Source organism: Glycine soja, chromosome 3 (assembly GCF_004193775.1).
Source record: "Glycine soja cultivar W05 chromosome 3, ASM419377v2, whole genome shotgun sequence".
In the NCBI taxonomy this organism is placed as follows: Eukaryota; Viridiplantae; Streptophyta; class Magnoliopsida; order Fabales; family Fabaceae; genus Glycine; species Glycine soja.
Genome location: NC_041004.1, coordinates 32,150,411 through 32,173,982, shown reverse-complemented (window position 1 = coordinate 32,173,982; position 23,572 = coordinate 32,150,411). Strand labels below are relative to the sequence as shown.

The following is a 23,572-nucleotide window of genomic DNA, read 5'->3' as shown; positions in this document are numbered from 1 at the left end:
ATTCTGATATCTATGGATTCCTCGAGCCTCAGTCCATTCAGAGGTTTGGGCAATCGCAGTTTGAATCTGAAAGTTACATAAAGAGTTGGATGCAGAGTTCACAACGCGATGTGTATCTTAGAGCCTACCTAAATGGGTAAGTCACAAAATAATAAAATTTAATTAATGTTTACTAATGTACTAACCCATTTTAGGTTCCACTGCAGCGGACATTGGCAGATGGTGGTCATCCTGCCCAAGGAACACTTAGTTGTCTGGTTTTGTTCATTGCATAACAGGCCAGACAACTACCTTAAGGGGATTATTAATAGGTTAGTGTTCTTTTCAATACATTTGCATTGTAATACCTCAACGTACAACACCAGTTTTTAATTGTTACTCATATGGAACAGTGCTATCAAGGGTCTTGATGATGCTCCACAGCCTAAATTAAAGGATCCTGCTAGGTGGATTGTCGTCAAGGTACGTCATTTACATAAAACTTCCACTTATATATATTTCTTTATGTGTCTGTACACTAGTTGTTTAATTAATATCCAAATTTCATTATGTATTTAGTGTAATAGACAAAAAGGAACTACTGGGTGCGGCTACTATGTCATGCACTGGATGTCCACCATCATTTTAGGAAGTTTTAGAAATAATTGGGAAGCGGTAAGTTTATTTCAAAGAAAATCGATTTATTTATAATTTGTATTACATTATTAACTTAATATGATTTATTTAATCATGCAGTATTTTAACGACCCTAAACCATTGGAGCCCGAGATATTAAAAGCATTGCGGATTCAGTGGGTACAGTTTTATCTTCGAGTTAGAGATCAGGCCTAGGATTTAAGGACATTTTTTAACATTTTTTACATTTTCTATGTAACACGAACATTGAATTCATTTGTTGATTGTTCTTTATAATATATAAATCAATTATTTGATGTTTATTATCATTAAAACTGCTGAAAGCAGAATAAAATGTTTATTTGCTGTGAATTGGGCCTCCTGAAATTGCATTTGACAAGTACAATTTTGGATTTACTGTAAAAACAGAAAATATATATAAAAAAAAATATTTGAAAACAACATCGGTTATTAACAAAAACCAATATTAATATCATAACCAACATCGGTTATAATAGAAAACCGATGTTAACGTTTGTATATTAACATCGGTTTTTTGTGTATAACCGATGTCAGCGTTTGTATTTTAACATCGGTTATCTGTGGATAACCGATATCAACTATTGTACATTAACATCGGTTAATTATAAATAACCGATGTGAATATTTGAATAGTAACATCGGTTATTTATAATTAACCGATGTTATACACAAAGAACTACACCAAATAAGTGTAAGCATCATCAACGTTGACATCGGTTTTCTAGAAAAACGGATGTTAAGGGCATACATTAACATCGGTTATTATAGAAAACCGATTTTAAACTAACATATTAACATCGGTTTTACTGGAAAACCGATGTCAACGTTCATCATGCCTACACTTTTTTTGTTGTTGTTCATTGTGTTTAACATCGGGTATTTGGAGAACCGATGTTGTCATATGTATGTTAACATCGGTTCTCCAAAACCAATGTTAACATTCATACATTCAACATCGTCACTTTCAACATCGGTTTTAGAACCGATGTAGAATGTTCTAAATAACCGATGTTGAAAGTGTATTTTCTAATAGTGTTTCCTTTAAATTCATCATTAGATTGAAAGTTTATTTCACATAAATCACATATATAAAATTTATATCAATCCAAACTTATTTGTTATCTCTTTTATATAAATAAAAATCAATATAATATAAATATTTCAAAATATATTAAAATATGGATCATTTGATTATCTTTATATTGTTATTCAATTTTGATAAAATTTAATACAAACGATATTAGTAATATATATATATATATATAAATTAACTGTTGGATTAATAAAAATCATTTATATCAAGTTGTAAAAATTGTATAATAATTATTAAATTTATACTGATATAATTTGATTATATATATATATATATATATTAGGACACTTATATATTATTTCACTTATGACTCTAAAATGTCAAGATTGTCCTTGGTGAAGGGAGAGGGAGGAAAACTAGATTAGGAATTTGAATTCTTGATCTCACATTATTAATAAAATATAAAAAATATTTATCGATAAAATATAAAAATAAAAAAATAATATGGTTGGGACAGAGATGTTTGTTATGTTAGAGAAATTAGTGGAATTTTGTATATCATTTATCATATGTTTTCGCTCATCTCCGTGTCTTTCTTTAGCTTTTTATCTTTTTCTTCCATCAAACACATTTTTTATCATTTTATTTTTACCTATTTATACTCTCTCTTTTCTATTTTCAGTTACCTTTATGCTTTTCTGGTGGCTCTGAAACGGTGGAACTTATCATCAATTGTACGCTTTTGCAGTTGCCGTATGAATCCAACTCATCGGGTGCTTTTCTCCCTTGTAATTCTACCACGATTAGATGACTGAAAATGGCACATGCCTAAAATAATCCATATATTGCATAACTCTGACTCGTCTCTTGGCGGGTGATTTACCGGATTGGGCAACTTTTTTTTTGTTATTTATCATTTGGGGTGTATTTGAAATTAATTATTAGGTGGAGATAAGTGGTAATCGATATTGTAATTTCTGTCTTTTAAGTTATAATTTTTATTTTTTTAATTAAAGTCGTAAAGTATATATTTTATAGTGTTGATTTTTTAAAATTTATAATTATAAAGTTATAGGAGTAATTTTGTTATACAACTTCAGAGTTGTAAAGGTTATTTTTTTTTATAAAAAAAATTATTAAAGTGGTAAATGATCTTAGTCACTTCAATTTTTTTACACGTATATTCTTTTTAAAAAATATATAATTTTTTTAATAAATAAATGTATTTTTACTTTTTTAGTTTTATTTAATATTTCTATATATTTTTTACATAGTTTTATTTAGTATTTTTATATTTTTTGTATATTTTTTATTTAATATATTGTTTTATTTAATATTTTCTTAATTTTTGGTAAATTATTTTATTTAATACATTTTTTATATTTAATATCTTCTATATTTTTTATATGATTTTATTTAATATTATTTATATTTTTTGTATATTGTTTTATTTTTTATATTTTTTTACTAATGTTAAGGATTATTATTTTTTTGTAAATTAAAAAATAATACAAAAGACTTAAATTTAAATGAAAATATTAAAATCTACTACATGTTTGTTTGATACAAATATTAATAGTGAGATGATATCCCACAATGAGTTCTTCTAGATATGCGTCGAGGTCTTTCATCTTGTTACACTAGATTTATTGGTGGTTGTTGTCCTCTTATTCTACGACATCTTCCTTCTCTTGTTCTAGGATGATCACGTGTAATTGTTGGATGTTATTAAGGAACATCATCATTATTGTTGGTGTTGTTGTTATCATCATCTTCCTCTTCATCCTCATGACTCATGTCATGCATTTGAGTAGATAATGATGGATGATAACAAAAGCTCGATGGTGGTGAGATGTATGCAACATTAGTAGGAGCTTGAAATGAGTATTGAGGCATATATGATGAGAATTCCAATGATCGAAAACTTTGTTCATATCCTTGAAGCATATATTCAAAGAAGGTCGTTGATTGATAAATAGATTGTGCATGTGATTGATAATGTTGGGACATATATCTAAAAACATGCACTGGAGGTACATTGGGTTCAGCATGTGATTGATCGTGGTGATCACTAGAATAATACTGTAAATTAATATTTTTGAAGTTAGAAATAATAATGAATAATAATAGAAATAATTTATCAAAATTCTAAAGTAAACTTACAACTTCACTAGAGAGTGTCCCCTCACGCGATATATATATCATCTAGTTCAACGTATATACCATTGTATGTATTCTGAATTTTCATGCAAAATACCATGGTTAATTTCACATTGAACAATATAATCATTCCAATAATTCCATTTGTTAATCCAGTGACTATGATGGTAAGGCCAAGAAATATTTGTTCCCCCTCTCATATCTATGTCGTGGAGTTTGTCTAGGTTTGGTAGGTCATCTAGAATATTTTGTCGCAGTCCAAATTGTCTCATGACCCTATCTACTGCATGTCATTCCACAATTGCAAAACATATATTATTATTGTCACATATTTATTAACGAATAGGAAACACAAAGAAATAATTAATATGAATAATAAGAAATGAACCTCATTTATATGTAGTCTATCAAATATGATGCATATCAATCTGACTAAATTGGTGGAAATGTTTGTTTGGCTCATTGGCTGATACCACCTTCATGCAAGAGGAAATCCAAGTCCTTCTTGTACTTCATCAGATAGGTCATGTATATGTGGGGCAGTGCATTTAATGTGGTCTCACGCCCATTATTGTAGCAATAAAAAACATCTATCGATTTTAGTTTGCAAAGGCTTTACAACCCAATCTAAAGCTCAGAAAAAAGGAAGCTAATACTGCTACACCCCAACTATAATGACTTGCCTTGGTCAAATTTAATAACAAAAGGAAATACATAAAATGAACTCTTGCTCCTGATGTATCTAGCATCAAACATCCACCTATGAGCATCATGATATGAGCTCTAGCATGTTGTGCAATCACAACATCATTAGCATCAATAGGAAGTTGTCGAAAATTTTGCCGCAACCAGGTTAGATGAATCATTTTTCCCTTAATATACTTATCAGGTGGAGTGTCACTTGGTAAGGTTTGACAAGCAACACGTACATCACCAGTAATGGCACCAATTACTGACAGCTTGTCAATCTTGAGGCCCAGTTGCAGGGCCACATCTTGTAAAGTTATGGTTGTCTCCCCATGTGGAAAATGAAATGTGTGAGTTTCGGGTCTCCAACGTTCAACCAACACAGTGACCAAATGATGGTTAATATCAATCTGCCCGACAGTTATAACACGACCAAAACCAGCTTCATTTATTAAGTTTTTCATGTGATTATCTATACGATCCAAGAGCGTAAAAGCCTAGATAAAATTACACCTTTGACAAATCATTCTCTTTTGGCCTTCCCACACTTGATTCAAAATATGATTGTGTTGTAGGCACAACAGCGAGCCATCAAGAGGTCCAGGTTGTGCATGTGTCATTGCTTCACAATAAAGTAAACAAGAGATTGCAAGGATGAAAAAGGTGGGATGTGAGAAAAAGAAATAAGTTCTTTGATGGAAGTTAGGTTGGATGAAAATAAGAATGAAGAAGAATGAAAGACCAATTAGAGAAAGGTAGACTAAATGAGATAAGTTGTCTTTGGTGACTCGTTCACGTGAGAATCAATCTCATGGTTGAGTTCACATGCATGCATCAGTAGATAGTGTAAATTATTCATTCCCTTGAGTGAACATGTCATGCATTTCTCACTAGCCAACTTTGAGAATCTCATGTTTATGTATTTGATTGGACTTCACATAATGGCTTTGAGTTCACGTGAGAAACAATACAATGTCATGCCTTTGAGTTCATGTTGAATGTGTAGAATAGAATCTCGTAGCTTTGGACTTTGTTGAAGGTGTAGCCTTTGGGTTCTTCAAGTTATCATTCACGAGCTTTATTATTGAGTCTGCAATATCATTCAAGAGCTAAGATTCTTCATCATTCACTAGCAGCATAGTTGAAATCTTGTATGGTCATTTTCATACTTCATATCATGCAAGCTAGCCTCTTGCAATATTCACTTTCATCTGCATTCATGAGCTTCATCTGCCTTTTCCTATTCTTCCGTAGGAGGTTAGGCTCATGCATTTCCTTATTTCCATGTGCACTAGCCTCTTGCATTTCCTTATTTCCATTATTCATGAGGCATGCACGAGTCACACCTTAAAAGTCGTAGCACAGGGCTCAACTTCAAAGTCGTAAAATAAGCCACGTCCTCAATGTTTTAGGGAGGGTGGGGTGGTATTTTAGTTCAGAAGTCGTGTGGTAGGGCAGAACTTTAAAGTCGTGACATATGGCATGAATTTAAAGTCGTGTTTAGTTTTTGTTTTTTTTTTAAAATCATACATGTTATATGTTAATATTATTTGAGGGTTTTAGTTAATTAAAAATTTTATATGTTATAAGTTTTTATTATGTTAGGGTTTTAGTTGATTAAAAATTGTATATGTTATAAGTTAATATTATGTTAGGGTTTTAGTTATTTAAAAATGCTATATGTTATAAGTTAATATTATGTTAGGGTTTTATTTAATTAAAATTTTTATATGTTATAAGTTAATATTATTTTAGGGTTTTAGTTATTATTATTATTATTTGTACAAAAATCTTATAAGTTATAACTATTTATAACAAAAATATTATCCATCAAATGAAAGTCGTGGAGGCTAAAATACTATTCATGCAAAATGTACGACTTTCATCTTCATTATAAAAGGGATGATGGTTGACACTCAAGCTCACTCGTAATCTTCCTCATCTTTTCACATTTTCCTTAGAAGTCATTGTAGTTATTTTTACTATCTTATCAGTTTGTTTTTATTTAACGCTAGATACTGTAAATTATTTTCATTTTTACTAATAAATTACATTTTTATTTGTTCAGAGATGGCTAATGAAGAACCTATAATAAGAGATAATGTTAGCGACTTTAGTGGCAAGGATTAGGAGCACGATGTTAACCAAGCAATCAAAGTTAGTGTGAGTCATCTTCATATTTTGAAACTATTAATAGCCAACTTTCAGAAGATCTACAGTTCTCAAATCCTTATCAGAACAGAATGAGTGGTAGCTCGAATGACCTTTATGAAGGCATGATATTTGAATCAAAACAAGCAGCTCTAAATGTCATTAAGCAATTTCATTTTCTACATTCATTTAAGTTTGATGTTGAAGAGAACAAGAGTGACAAGTATGTTGTTATATGCGTTCAATATGATAATGGATGTCATTGGAGGGCGAGACAAAATACGCAGTGGATGGGAGATGAAGAAAATAAATGGTATTCACACTGGCACAACTTCACTCATATCACAAGATCATTTTAGGTTAGACTCATTTTCAATTGCTCATAATATTGTTCACTTAGTGAAAACAAATCCTGGTATTCAAATCAAAACCTTGATTGCAGACATGTTGCAACGCTTTGGTTATACTATGACATATAAAAAGGCATGGACAACTAAACAAAAAGGACTTGAAATTGCATTTGAAAGTTGGGAAAAATCATACAGTTATTTGCCTGTATGGATGACAATTGTTCAACACTTTGTACCAAGTACAATTGTTAGATACAAAACATCCGCTTCAATGGAGGATGAGTTTTCTAAGGTGATTCTTAATTGTGTATTTCGGGTTTTTAAGTCATACATTAAAGGTTTTCAATATTGCAACCCGATTATGCAAGTAGATGGTACATTTTTAATTCAAAAATATCGTGATACTTTATTGATTGTCATTGGATAAGATGGTAGTTGAATTGAAAATTTATAGATTATATTAATTAAATTAAACTTTAAATATAAATTTTGTCTTAGATTTCAAAATTTGTAGAAACTGTGGTTGGTAGAAACCCTATTAACAATTTCTACAAACTACAATAGCACTAAAGGAAGACTCATGCAATAAATGTGTGGTTGCTTTCATCAATATATAGAAGAAGAAAAATCAAACAAGAATATTATGTTTAATTTTGGCATCAGTAACGATGGATGAGTCAGGGGAAAAATGGCTTTCTGATTTGGTAACTATTGAGTTTTTAATTAGATTATAATGAATAAATTTATGCATCATATGACTTTAGTCCTTAATTATGAAAATCATTTTCCTTATTGCATGAAATGGATGAGTGCCATTTATTCAATGAACTCAACATGAACTCTCTTGAAGAAGAATTGAAGGAAGAGATCAATTATTCTTGTGATTCAATTTTCACTGCTGCAGATAACAGAAACAACGTGGGAAATTTATCATCTTTTGAAGAGAACAACACACAACATGCTAATTCTTCTTCAGAGAAACCAACAAGTTTAATCTCGTCCTATACTCTCTCTTTTGAGGACTGTACTACAGTTCCAAATGTTCCCAACAAAACATGTCAATATCATGGGGAACATGAACATTTGAAGGAGACACGAGAAGAAACACACACTAGAAAGTGCAAGAGGGGTACAAAAACTTGCCAAACACAAGATCACATAATTGTTGTAAGGAAAAGGAGAGAGAACCGCACTAGAATGTTCGTAGCACTTTCTGCCATTATTCCTGGATTGAAAAATGTCAGCTCTGTTATACCAAAATTTTTAACCTGTGATGTTACAAACTACAAAATGAAACACAGGTCATTAACAAAATGCATAGAAACATTAATCAATTTATACCTCTAGCCATTGCCATGAAAGAGTTGCATTATTTTGGTTCTTCCAAGCTCTCACTCTCTCTAGATGGTGTATTAGATGAATTGGAAGAAGTAAGCTCAGGGACCAAATACATGTGCTATATATAGGCATTCTACCATCAAGAATGCATTTAGTAGCCATTACCACTCATTAGTGGTCATTACCATCCATTAGTAGCAATTCAATTTGGCTTCTCAATTCCAAAACTGATGGAGCTTTTCATTTTACAAAACGTTCAGACCAAAATTATTACATTCTCCCACTTGGTCCAAACGTTTTGACTCAATGATTAAGTCAATGCTTAATCTTCTCAAGAAATGAATATATGAATCATAGTGATAGTTCTTCTTATAACGAGTAATATCATCCATGTATTACAATATGCTCAACTTCCTAAGTTTTATACTGAAAGTGGTAATAAAACTTAATGAATAAAGCCAATTTTTATTCTTGGTCCAAAAACATAATTTTTCTCAAATAAATCGATGTGCACATAAATATAAGAAAGTATCACAATATAAAAAGTTTCAATTATAACATGTATGTATACAATCATAAAGTGGAACCAAGTCTCATTCTTTCTACATGATCCTTAAATTTAAACGGTGGCATGCCCTTAGTTAAAGGATCAACGATCATCACCTCAGTGCTTATATGCTCAATGACCATTTTCTTGTCTTTTACTCTTTCTCTAATGGTTTTGTACTTAATGTTGGTGTGCTTACTTCGACTTCCACTTTTATTATTCTTAGCTATAAAGACAACAGCTGAGTTATCGCAGAAAATTCTCAAAGGTCTTGAAATAGTATCAACTATCTTCAGCCCAAAAATGAAACTCTTAAGCCATGCAGAGTCAACACAGCTTCCATGGTAGAAGTAGCAGACAAAGTCTACTTAACACTCCTCCATCAAATAGCACCAGCCATCATGAAAATATACCCCGATGTTGATTTGCGAGAGTCAACACAGCCAGCAAAGTTTGAGTTTGAATAACCAAACACATCTAGATTGTCTATCTATCTATACATAAGCATGTAATCTTTGGTCCCCTGAAGGTACCTCATCACTTTTTTAGCAGCTCTCCAGTGGTCAATACCTGGATTACTCTGATATCTTCCTAACATTCCAATTGCAAAAGCAATGTCAGGCCTTGTGAACACTTGAGCATACATAAGGCTTCCAACAACTGAAGCATAAGAAATGTTTTTCATTTGTTCCCTCTCAAAGTCATTCTTTGGGCACTGGTTCAAACTAAACCTATCACCCTTCACAATGGGAGCAACCCTTCGTGAACAATCTTTCATTCGAAATCTCTCTAGAGTTTTGTTAATATAGGTTTCCTGTGATAGACCCAAAATACCTCGAGGTTTATCTCTATTAATCTTAATGTCGATGACATAAGATGCATCATCCATATCTTTCATGTCAAAATTCTTAGATTGAAATTGTTTCACTTCATGTAGCAAACCTCGATCATTGGTGTCAAGTAAAATATCATCAACATATAAAACAAGAAAACATATTTTACTCCCACTTACCTTGTGGTATATGCATTAATCCATGGGGTTTTCATCAAAACCAAATGAAGAAATTATCCCATGAAACTTAAGGTACCACTGACAGGAGGCTTGTTTTAAACCATATATAGATTTATTAAGCTTGCAAACCAAATGATCACCACTACTAGAGGAGAAGCCTTCAGGTTGTTTCATATAAACCTCCTCTTCTAAATCACCATTAAGAAAAGTTGTTTTCAGATCCATTTGTTGCAACTCAAGGTCAAAATCAGCAATTAATGCTAAGATAATACGAAGAGAATCTTTCTTAGATACTGGAGAAAAAGTCTCTATGTAGTCGATTCCTTCTTTTTGAGTAAATCTCTTAGCAATGAGTCTTGCCTTGTATCTCTCAATATTGCCTAATGAATCCCTTTTGGTCTTAAAGACCCATTTACAGCCAATGGCCTTTGCCCCATTAGGCAACTTTACAAGGTTCTAAACTTTGTTACTCTGCATGGAATTCATCTCATCTTTCATGGTATCATACCATAAATTTGACTCTTTACAACTCATGGCTTGATCAAAAGTTTCGGGATCATTTTCAACCCCAATATTATAGTCAGATTCTTGCAAATATACAATATAATCACTAGGAATAGATGATTTTCTTACTCTAGTAGACCTTCTTAAGGTTGCATCAAAATTTTCTTGGGGATCATGTTGTTCAACTGGTTGTTCATCATTTTCAGGAATTTGATGATCAACTTGATCGACTGGATTATCAGCAATAGGTTGTGGAATGCCAATCATGTGTTGTTCATCATCCCTTTGAACTTGAGGGGTGTGAATTATAACCAATCTTTCACTTGATGTGGAAGGTTGAGACTCTATATAATCAATTTCAGAACCTAAGTCCCTCAATTGATCACTCCCACTAATCATGTCATTTTCAAAAAAACTTGGCATTTCTTGATTCCATAATCCTAGTAATATGATATGGACAATAAAACCTATAACCTTTAGACCTTTAGGCATATCCAATGAAATACTCACTAATAGTTCTCAAATCAAGTTTCTTCTCTTGTGGGTTATATATTCTTACCTCAGACAGACAACGCCAAACGCACATATGTTTCAAACTTGGTTTCCAACCTTTAAACAACTCAAAAGTTGTCTTTGGGATAGCCTTGGTTGGAACACGATTTAATATATACAATTTCGTCTTTAGTGCTTCAACCCACAAGGATTTAGGAAGATTGGAGTTGCTAAGCATAATTTGTACCATGTCTAATAATGTTCGGTTCCTTCTTTCTGTCACACCATTTTGATTTGGAGAACTAGGCATAGTGTATTGGGCAACAATCCCATGTTCTTGAAGAAACTTGGCAAAAGGACCAGGTGCTTGTCCATTCTCAATATATCTGCCATAGTATTCTCCACCTCTATTTGATCTCACTATTTTTATTTGTTTGCCACATTGGTTCTCAACTTCAACCTTAAAGACTTTGAAGGCATCCAATGCTTCATTTTTTTTATGAAGCAAATAAACATTCATATATCGCAAATAATCATCTATAAAGGTGATAAAATATTTCTAACCATGTGCATCCATATCTGGACAACAAATATCAATATGAATTATTTTTAATATGCTTGAACTCCTGTTAGCACCTTTCTTAGAAATATTGGTATGCTTACCCTTAATGCAGTCCACGCAAGTCTTAAAGTCAGAAAAATGTAGTGTATTGAGTACCCCATCTTTCACTAACCTTTTACTCCTCTCAATGGAGATATGTCCTAATCTTCAGTGCCATAACATAGAGGAATTCTCATTAATATTACACCTTTTAATACCAGTTTGAACATGCATTGAACTATAAGTGGTATAATTTTGTAAACCAAGAAGATAAAGATCATTAGACAAGATACCATTCCTGACACATTCAAAATTATAAAATAACCCAAATGATGTGTCTTTAAAATTAAATGAATATCCAAAAGGTACAAGTCTAGAAAATAAAATCAAGTTTCAAGAAAAGCTTGGTACATAAAAAGTCCTTTATAATTTTGAAATAAAGCCACTACTTAAAGTTAAAATGCAAGTTCCAATAGCCTCCACAAGTGAGCCTAGCTAATTACCTAATAAATTGCTTTGCTCACTTCCCACTGGTTTCCTTAGGTTTTGCATACCCTGTAAAAAATTTGCAATATGGATAGTAGATCCAGAATCAATCCACCAAGCGTTAATATTAACACTAGCCATATTAGATTCATAACATACTAATGAGATTGATTTACCTTTCTTCTCAAGCCATTTCCAGAATCTGGGGCAATTCTTCTTCATGTGTCCCTTCTTCTTGCAAAAGAAACACTTTGTCACATTCTTAATATCAGCTTGAGGTGGTATTTTATCATTTCCCTTTTGATTAGCTTGAGACTTAGTTGCTTTGTTCTTCCTACAAGCAGTTATCAACAATGCACTCTCACCCATCTCCATTACAAGCCTTTCTTCTTCCTGAACACATGTGGTCATTAATTCATTGATAGACCATTTGTTCTTATGTGTATTGTAGGAAATCTTAAACGGTCTATATACTTGCGGAAGGGTGTTCAAAATGAAGTGCACCAGGAAGGACCCAAACCTATCAACCTCTAGTTTCTTAAGTTGAGCTAAAATATCTCGCATTTTCATTATGTAATCACGCACACCTTTCACACTGGTGAGCTGAAGAGATGAGAACTTCATGATCAGGGTGCTTGCTAAAGCCTTATCTGAAGTGATGAACTGGTCATCAATGGCCTTAAGCAAGTCTCAGACCTTTTCATGTTGGTCAACAAAATGACATATCCTAGCCGAGATTTTAGTCTTAATGAACATCACGCTGAGCCAGTTGGATCGCTCCCACCGCTCATATAGCGTAACATTAGTTGGACTAGTTTCATCAGTGATTACAAGTGGTTTGTCTTCCTTATAGCATAGTCTATGTTCATCTATCCTAATTGTAGAAGAATTCTCTCATTTCATATCTTATAGTTATCTCCTTTGAGTTTGGGAACATCACATTGAATATCAGAAAAACTAACAGTTTGAGAAGCTGCAAAATTCAAAAGGTTTATGTCAAATTTTGAGGCATACTAATCTTAATTGTATCTTTTACCAATGTAAACATACCAAAAAAAAATTGAATCCTGTGACATAAAAATTGTCTATGGGCTAAATTTTTAATTCAATAAGAAACAATTAAACCTTATAATAGAATAATCAAATTACATACTCAAATTCATGTTTTACGGGTACAACATGAAAATAATTTAATTTTTATCGCAAATATTTACTTTATGATAAAATCGACAAATTATATATACCTTATGATGCCTGTGGATAAACCATGAAAAATAATATGTCATTTTATCCCAATTAATTATACAAATATAATAAAAATTCATTTGGGATAAAATTAATTATATAAAATACAATTAATCACAATATTATGTCTAATTTCTTATATGATCTTTAAACAACTTAATATATAATTTTAATCAAAATATAAATGATGTGGCTAATCCATAATTAATCAAAATTATAAAGATCACTTAGACATAAAACTTAATCATATGAGAATAAATCATATTATACATTTCAAGATCAAAATATAATATAATTATGAATAAGATTCTCATATATAATTTCATAATTGAAACATAATATTATGCATTTGATTTCATATATATATGTATAGAATAAAAAATTTCAAAATATCTTCATGCATAAAATAAATCAAAATTCCATAAATTGTAAAGATAAACAGAATAAGGATGTAAGATATGAAAAACAATTACATATCAAAAAACCTTTAATGATTCAGTAGGTTGTGCATACTATAGTATCTTGTCAGTCATGGCTATGATACCAAACGTTAGACTAAAATTTTTAACCTGTGATATTACAAACTATAAAACGAAATACAGGTCATTAACAAAATACAGAAAAACATTAATCAAATTATACCTCCCGTCATTGCCATGAAAGGGTTGTCTTGTTTTGGTTCTTCCAAGCTCTCACTCTCTCTCTAGATGATATATGAGATGAATTGGAAAATGTGAGCTCAATGACTAAATACATGTGATATATATAGGCATTCTATCATCAAGAATGCATTTAATAGTCATTAACACTCATTAGTAGTCATTCAATATGACTTCTCAATTTCAAAATTGATGAAACTTTTCATTTTCCAAAACGCGCAGACCAAAATTATTACAAGCTCATATATATTTTTTCTTTTATTCTTAGGTCACCGTGCTCATGAGGTTGGTGTAGAGTATATATCCATCATGGTTATATATGTAACTTTGGTTTTTTTTTTTTTTTTGTAGTTTTCACTCAAATTTAATTTATTAATTTTTTAACTATAATTATTCCTTTTGTTAATATTCTCTATATAAAACTCTCAATTTTGACTTTCTACCTTTTTATGAGTATTTTACTTTCTACTTAAATATATGCATGCAACTATTTACTGTGCTAATTGCGTCTGCATTTTTTAACTCACATATGTTCATGTTTTCACAATCACAACAAATGCAGAAAAAGACGTAGAAGCGACGTGTTGTAGCTTTTCTGCATACGCTAGTCAACTTATTTTAGATGCATATCCAAAAACATATATTAAATGGGATGAGTGTCAGTTTTGTTTAGGGATGTCAAAACACTATATTGATGAGGAGAAATTATTCACTTTAGTCATAGTAGAGAGACGATATATCATATATACAATTAAATTTAATTTAAAAAATGAATAATTGTTCCATAATATAAATAATGAACCAGTTAAATTCATGAAGTTCAGTTTTTCCGCCGAAGGTACATACAAGAGCTAGAATTTTTGTCAACTATTATTAAAGAGATTCAAATTCGATATCATGGACTTCTAGCTAGTTTCATGTTAATATGAATGAAATATATTTTTATTTTTTAAAATATAACTTTTATAAAATTATTTTGTATTTAATTTAAGTCCTTCAAATTACAGAAATTTATGTGTTGTTCATTTTTAAAGAATTTAAAATAAATTATTTTTAATTATAAAACTAAAATACTTGTGATATGTAGATGGACAAGCTCTCTATCCTCAACAACGCCATAGATCAGTAAAATAACGTCAAACTCGTGTAGAAGATTTGGAGGAACAAAATAAGAAGAAAAACAGAGAATATATAACGTATTTCAAAAACAACAAGCCCCAATGTTGAGGACTTTTCATGGATCTATAATGGCTTAGATGGTACCAAGACATTTCCCCACGTTGAAGCAAGAGTTTCAGCAAAAGATGTCCTCATTAGAGTTATTTGTGACAAAGAAATTGACATTGTAACGAAGTTATTGTCCAAGCTTGCAGCTCATAATCTCTCCATAGTTTGTAGCAATGTTGTTCCATTTGGGAATTCTACTCTAAAAATTTCCATGATTGCTAAGGTACATGCGAATATTACAATTAATGTAAAGATATCATGAAGAAAAATATAATCATCTTCAATAGATATTACTCTCTTGAACTATTAAATATATAAGGAGAGATTCACTTGCTTCACTTCAAGAGTAAATAGTTATTTTTCATTTTTATTATTTATTTTTTTTAAAATCTAATGATTAAGATTAGTTACTTATTAAATAATAAAAATAAAAAATAACTATAAAAGAATTACCTTTGGAGTAAGTGGATCTCTCCTCTCTTTACATATAATTAGCTTAATTGTTAGTTTTGTTGTTTCTCACTTTTATGTCTATTACATAAAACTTTAGTACTAAATTGTTGTAATATATTTCTGTAGGTGGACCGTGAATTCAACATGGCAATGGACGACCTAGTGAAAAATTTGAACGAGGATTTGCTGAAGTGCTGCAACTTGCAACAAGAATATTAATGAATCACGTACGCAGCGTATTAGCTATTTGAAGGTTTTAATACATTATAAACTCGCATTTAGTCTTTGTAGTTTCTCAATTGTTAAAATTGAGTCTCTCACCTCATATTTTGTACAATATTTAATAGAAATGTCACAAGGTATGATATGTGAGGTTGATTTGTATAGATTGTTATAGGCAAAAATATACAATATCTAGACAATATTGACATGTGGTAGTGACTTATGTTCCTTAACAAATAATTGACCAATTAGTAAAAGCTTTTGTCGCTTAAATCAGTGGTTCAGTAGTTGATCTTGATAATGAAATAAATCATATTGGGATGAAAATATATCTTAAGTGCGCTCACAGTCTACATCTATAAGCAAATAAAATATATCTCTAAACAGGTGTTGCTTTCTGCCCCCGGATTGGCCAATCAGGAATTTACCGTTTGACTTCTGAAATGTTCAATTTGGAAGGAAAAAACCAAAAATATTCTCAAAAGGTGTAGAAAGCAATTTTGGAACACACAAAGTAACAGCCCATTTAACATTTGCCGTTGGCGTTTGGGGTGGTTATTGGTTTTGGGCTCCGAAGCCCACTATCATCAATGGCAAATTCATAAGGCTTTTGCTATATCCATGCGCCTTTATTTCTAAGTATACACTCTTATTTATTTTTTTATTCATATATAACCAACATTCATACAAAATCATTATTTTGGAATGCACTTTTCTAAAAAATAGTTTGATTTTATCATTTTGGAAAGTACTTTCAGAAATACGATTTTATTTTAGTATTCCCATAAGTTCTTTTTGGAATGTTGTTTTATGTTTTGAAAAGTACTTTTTGGAATGGGAAAAATAAATAAATTATTTTATGGAAAGTACTTTTTAAAATTTTAAGAAAAACATCACAAAAAAATCATGCATAACACTAGGATCATTAAAAATCTCATATAAAGAAAAAATGATATAATAGTGAAGCAATTAATTGAAGTGGAGAAAATGTATAATCAACATTGGTCCTTCAATTTGGACGACTCTACGAAGCACTCATTACATCAATTCAAAGTTTGAAAGATGAAAAAAATCCTAATACTAGAGCAAGAGACTGAGTAAGGGAGGAATAAAAGGGCATCAAAGCAAGAGATCCAAGAGGATAAAGTGAGTGAAAGAGATGAGGTAGTGTGATGAAAGAAAAAAAGGATGTGTGTTGGGAAAAGCTGTAGGCAAGTGAGGTAGAAGGTGGACACAGGAAACGCTTAGGAGAAGATTGCATGACATGTGTAAAGGAGACACATGACTATAAAAATTTGGAAAATTACTTTTTTTTTATCCTCCCAATATTGGTTAACATCAGTTTAATAAGAATTTGATCAATTTTATCCGATTTCGGCCAAGCCAATAACAAGACCGATCCAAAAGTAAACTCGAACCAATTGTGGATCCCGTTCCCAATTGGATTGGTTCGGTCGATGAATCCGGGCCGAGTTTCAAAATAATGCTTCCTACACACTTTTTTATGAACAAGATTGTTACGTAAACAAATCAAACAAAAAAGTTACTCCTTACTTTTAATCAACGGAGTATTTTTAATCAGTATTTAAATAACCACTTACCGTTATTTTTAATCTGAAAGACTTTGACTCCTTACTTTCAGGTTAACTAGGTCAAACTTGTTGACATTTTAATTTAATTATTTTATTGGTAGTTCTTTTCATTTCTTTAAGAACATTAATAACGATTATGATTGATTTGAAATTATTTTATAACTGATATATATATATATATATATATATATATATATATATATATATATATATGATAAAAAAAAGACGAGAAGTATAATTGATTTTTTTTTTAAGAAAAGTGTAATTTATTTAAAATATATTTAAATTTATTTTTTTTTCAATTTTTTAGTTAATTGTTATTCTTATAAATTCTAAAACTCTTAAGACGATCCTATCATCAGTTATTAATTAATCATGTGTGTCATGTACTTAGACATATTGCATTTTATGCCACTTCAAAATTGTTTCTAATAATGTATCATTAGATGCATATTATGTTATTCTAAGAATGAGAAATTTTTAAAAAAATTATGAAATTAAAATTAATAAAATAAATCATATTCACACTAAAAAAAATACATCTAAACCTAATATTATTAGTTGGATTTGGTGATTTGTCCGTAAATAGACTCTTCCTGGGTTTTTTTCGCACTTTGCTTCTTCTTTGTAAGCTTGTTTCATACTTTGTGGTTCCAATTTAATTTTCCAACGGATGTCTCATTTTCGTTTTATTATATGTTGTCTAGGTAAACATATATAACGCGTAAACTAAAATGTGTAATTAAACCCTAAGTTAATTAGCATTTCCGAGGTATACATATTTTATTGGATAATCTTATCCTTAAATCATTTTTAAATTTTAAATTTTTCTTCTTGTTGGATCAAGTGGTCTCGGAAAAATTAAGAGGGGGTTGAATTAATTATTAATGTGTCTTGACTAATTAAAAATTATTCTTCTTAATGTTACTAGATTCAACTAAGTTTTTTACTACTAAATTAAGAAAATAAAGAACAAAAATAATAACTTAACCAAAAGTAAAAGCGACAATTAAAAGTACACAGCAGAAATTAAAGAGTGTAGGAAAGAAGAAGACAAACACAAGATTTATACTAGTTCGGCCAGAACCCGTGCCTACTCTTTGGTAAAAGATTTTGTGAAAAATTCTTGTGCTACTCAATGTTTTGAAAAACTTTTTTAGTTCTTATCTTGATTGAGTCTTCTCTTAATTCTTGAATCTTGATCTTGATTGTTCTTGAATCTTGATTCTTGAAACTTGATTGTTCTTGAATCTTGAATCTTGAAACTTGATTCTTGAAGCTTTTTGACTCCTGATTCTTTGGAACTTGCTTAACTCTTGATTCTTTGGCATCATCAAAATAATCTTGGAAGTCATTGCTTCCACAATCTCCCCCTTTTTGATGATGACAATCCTGAAATGAAGATGATACATACAAGTTTTGTTCTACCGTTCACTCATCTTTTTCTCCCCCTTTCTTTTTGAATCTATGCTTAATTTTAAAGCTTTGAAAATATAATATCTTGATTTCTAAAATACCCATTTTTCTCTCCCCCTTTGACAACATCAAAAAGGCCAAAGTGCGTAAAAACATGAATAATTTAAAACATACACAAAGCATAATTTGTAAAAAAAAAAAACATAAATGATTCTAAAACATACATAAAGCATAATTTGAATAAAACCAAATTGAAATGCAAACCACTTAGTCATATATCACAAACCATAAACATCATGTTCAGTCATACTAAGCAAATATTAAAAGAAATATTAAGTGTTCAAATGTCATCATAATAAAGCCAAATACACGCCTAGAAATCAAAATACTAATAATAATAGTAATGTCTAAACTATTGGTGGTTGGGAAGGTAAATCAAGGCAATCACGAATGATGGTGACATCTTCTTCAACCTTTGCAATCCTTGAGTTCATCTCCTCGAATCGTGTGTCCACTTGACGTTCCAAGGAGTCAAACCTCTCACCAACATAGGTTTGAAGTTCATCAAACTTGTCCAAAATACTCTGAAGGAGAAAAGAGTCCCCTTCAACCAATAAGTGTCCTTCATCATCATTTGGTTAAGCACCCTTTTTTATCCAAGAGTCATCACGCTCTTTGCAGTAACCAAAGGACGCAACCACAGCAGCACCAATCAAGAAAGATCTCTTGATTGGAACATATGGTTCAAAATCAAGAGGGATGTTACAATGTTGAAGGAACAAGGTAACTAAGTGAGGATAGGGCAAAGGAGCATTTAATCACAATGCCTTATGCATGCGATACCGGACTAGATGTGCCCAATCAATTTGTCGGTCGGTATGAAAGGCCCACATGACTATTAGATCTTCTTCAGAAACCTGTGCAAGGTTTGAAGATCTGGGGAGTAAGATACATACAATTAGATAATGGAGGATGCGGCTTTCAAGAGCCAATGAACTGGCAAGCATTCTTCCGATCATATCTGCTTGGTTGGTGCAGACCAACCGACGGGCATCATGCACAGAAAAATCAAACTTCCAATCATCATCCAATGCACCTTCAAATGGTACACCATCACTAGACAATTGGGTCAAATCATAGAAGAGGGATTGGTCAATGACCATCTTTATCCCATAGACCTCTGAAATCAAGGTACTTTCTTGAATTTCAAGGTTATAATAAAAGGCTTTTACCAATTCAGAATACACAAGCAGTTTTAAAGACATAAAGGGAATGAGATTTGAGTTATGAAATGCTTGAATGCATTTGAAACTCTCATCAGAAAAGAAATCCATATCTATGAACTTAGGGTCAATGATAGAGCGAGAGGAGAAGAAGTTAGTGTACCGTGTATGTTGTTCTTCCAATGAGAACAATGAGGAGGAGGAAATGGAGGAAGGAATTGGAGTATCTTGTGCCTCGGAGTACCGTTGGCTTCTACTTGAAGAACCCTTGCGCTTCTTTGAGGGTTCTGCCATTTGAGAGACTTATTCAAAATTTCAAACGGTTGAAATGAAAGAGGATGAAAAAAGATGAATTTTGGACTTTGTGGGACATGATTTGGATAAGAAATGAGTAAGTTGTGGCAGAAAGAAAATTTGGGAATGAGGGTTTTGCAAGAGAGACAAAGTTGCAGTTTCGTGAATTCTGAAATTTGAATTTACAAGCAGTAGGGACGCGTTGTAATCGATTACGTATTGTGGTAATTGATTACCATAAAGCATTTTAGCAAAACTAAGTGCAGAATGAATTCTTAGAGTGGAAGGATTTGAAAGGGAATCAAAATGCTATATATATATATATATATATATATAACATAATAGATTTTTTTAAAAAAAAACTTTATGAATGACTATTAAGCAAGTAATTCACATATCATACTAAAAATCATGCAAGAATCATAGGCACTATCAAGTATTTGTTTTAATAATAAACTTCATGCTTCGAGAAAGAAAATAACTCAATCAAACATATAAGCACATACTCATAATAACAATCAATCAAGACAAACAAATAAAATTTTGTTAGTCATCATATAAACAAGTTAATTGAAAGGAAAGTTTCAACCAACTTAATTTAAAAGAGAATGGTTTTGATGTTACCTTTTTCATGATTTAAGTGCTTAGATCTTTAAAGATGGAAGTCAGACTTTTGTTTTTCTTGCTTAAACTTCTTGAGAGATGTTCTCATCACTTTCATAGTCCTTGGATAGAAGGTTGATCTCCTTCTCTAAACCATCGGATGAGTCATTGTCGTCCCAAGCCATATACGCCTTCTTGGATCTTCTTTCTTTATAGCTTTTCTTCTCATTCTTCTCGGGCCATGACTCATTTGAGGGACAGTTTGCCTTTATGTGACCGGGTTAATTACACTTATATCATTTAAGAGTTGGAGAAACTTCTTGCGATCTCTTCCCATTGTTGAAGTTATGGCTTCTCTCCATTCTTCTATTTTTGACGAATTTATGAAACTTCTTCACAAAGAGTGAGAAGTCTTCTTCATCATCAGATTCTTCTTCTTCTTGCATTGAGGAGGGGGCTTTGAGTGCTATGCTTCTTTTCCTTTTGTTGGTCTCTTCATTTTGGTTGAGGCGTTAACGTTCCATTTCATGTTCCTGCAATTTGCCAAAAAGAGTGGCAAAAGACATAGAGGAAAGATCTTTACTTTCAGAAATGGCAGTTACCTTGGGCTGTCATTCCCTACTTAAGCATCTCAAAACTTTATTGATTAAGTCTTCATTTGGAAAGGTTTTTCCTAAGGAGGCAAGGTGGTTGACTATGTGTGTGAATCTTTTTTGCATGCTTTGGATGTTCTCATTAGTGTTCATCCTAAATAATTCATATTCATGTGTAAGAGTATTGACTCTAGATCTTTTCACATCAATTGTGCCTTCATGTGTAAGTTGGAGAGTATCCCACATCTCCTTTGCATTTAAATAGTTTGACACTCTAAAATATTCATCTATTCCTAGGGCAGAAGTAATAATGTTTTTGGCTTTAAGATTATATTGGATTCTTCTTCTATCTTCTTCAGTCCATTTATCTCTAGGTTTTTCTGTTGTTGTGCTAGTGCTTGCATCTACTATGGTGGGTACATAAGGTCCTATTTCTATTGCTTCTCAAATGTTTAAATCTATGGCTTCAATAAAGATTTGCATTCGGGTTTTCCAATAGTGGTAACCCTCACCATTAAAGATAGGTGGCCTATGGATGGAGTTTCCTTCAGGAAACAGAGAATTTGAGGAGGCCATGAATCTTGAAGTTGTGAAACTTTTCTCAAGATACCAGCTCTGATACCACTTGTTGGATCAAGTGGCCTCAGAATAATTAAGAATGGGGAGTTGAATTAGTTATTAATGTGTCTTGACTAATTAAAAATTATCCTTCTTAATGTTACTAGATTCAACTAGGCTTTTTACTACTAAATTAAGAAAGTAAAGAACAGAAATAATAACTTAACCAAAAGTAAAAGTGGCAATTAAAAGTACACAGCGGAAATTAAAGAGTGTAGGGAAGAAGAAGACAAACACAAGATTTATACTTGTTCGGCCAGAACCCGTGCCTACATCCAGTCCCCAAGCAACCAACGGTTCTTGAGATTTCTTTCAACCTTGTAAAATCCTTTACAAGCCAAAGATCCACAAGGGATGTACCATCCCTTGTTCTCTTTGAACAACCAAGTGGATGTACCCTCCACTTGAACTGATCCACAAGAGATGTACCCTCTCTTGTTCTCAGTATAACAACCCAAGTAGATGTACCCTCTACTTGTACCACAAAGGATGTACCCTCTAATGTGTTAGGACAAAGAATTCTTAGGCGGATAGTCCCTTGAATTCTCTGTGAGGGGGATACAAAAGATATCTCAGGCGATTAGTCCTTTGAAATCTTTTGTATAAAGGGAAAGGGAAAAAGATATCTCAGGTGGTTAGTCCTTTGAAATCTTTTGTAAGAAATAAAAGATATCTTAGGCGGTTAGTCCTTTGAAATCTTTTGTCAAGAGGGAGAAGGGAAGAAACAAAAGAATTCTCAGGCGGTTAGTCCTTTGAATCTTTTGGCAAGAGAAAGAAGTGAATGAAGAAGAACAGTAGTACAAGTTTTTGAACAATGAACTTTTCTTGGAAGAGAAAGTATTGAACAAAAACTCTATGAAAGAAATCTGTCAATCATGAAAGGAATCAGTCTTAGTCATTTGAAATTCGTGCCATGGTCACATATTTATAATCATTTGATGACTCAAGTTAAAGTTTGTGACTCTTGGCAATTTCTTTAAAACTAGTCACCTTTTAAAAGTTGTGACTCTTTTGAAAACTAGTCACTTAAAGGTTGTGACTTTTGAAAAACTCTTCAGAAACAAGTCACTTTAAGAATTGTGACTTTTGGTAATTTATTTTTCGAAATTAGTCATTGGTAAGTGATTACCATCATGGTGTAATCGATTACACATCAATAGATGTGACTCTTCATGTTTAAATTTGAAAATCAAAACGTTTAGAAACTCTAGTAATCGATTACAAGTATTGTGTAATCGATTACACAAGTTTAAAATGATTTGAAAATGTTTTATCATTAGTTGTGACTCTTGAAATTTGAAATCTAACGTTTTAAAACATTGGTAATCGATTACATGCTCATGGTAATCGATTACAACTTTGTAAATCAATTTTGAAAACAATGTTGGCTATTGGTAATCGATTACTAC

The 23,572-nt window shown here is 31.6% G+C and overlaps 1 pseudogene; it reads left to right on the top strand.

Moving 5' to 3' along the window:
- The first annotated feature begins 7,839 nt into the window (after positions 1-7,839).
- On the top strand, positions 7,840-15,821 carry LOC114405142 (annotated as a pseudogene).
- Positions 15,822-23,572: the final 7,751 nt, after the last annotated feature.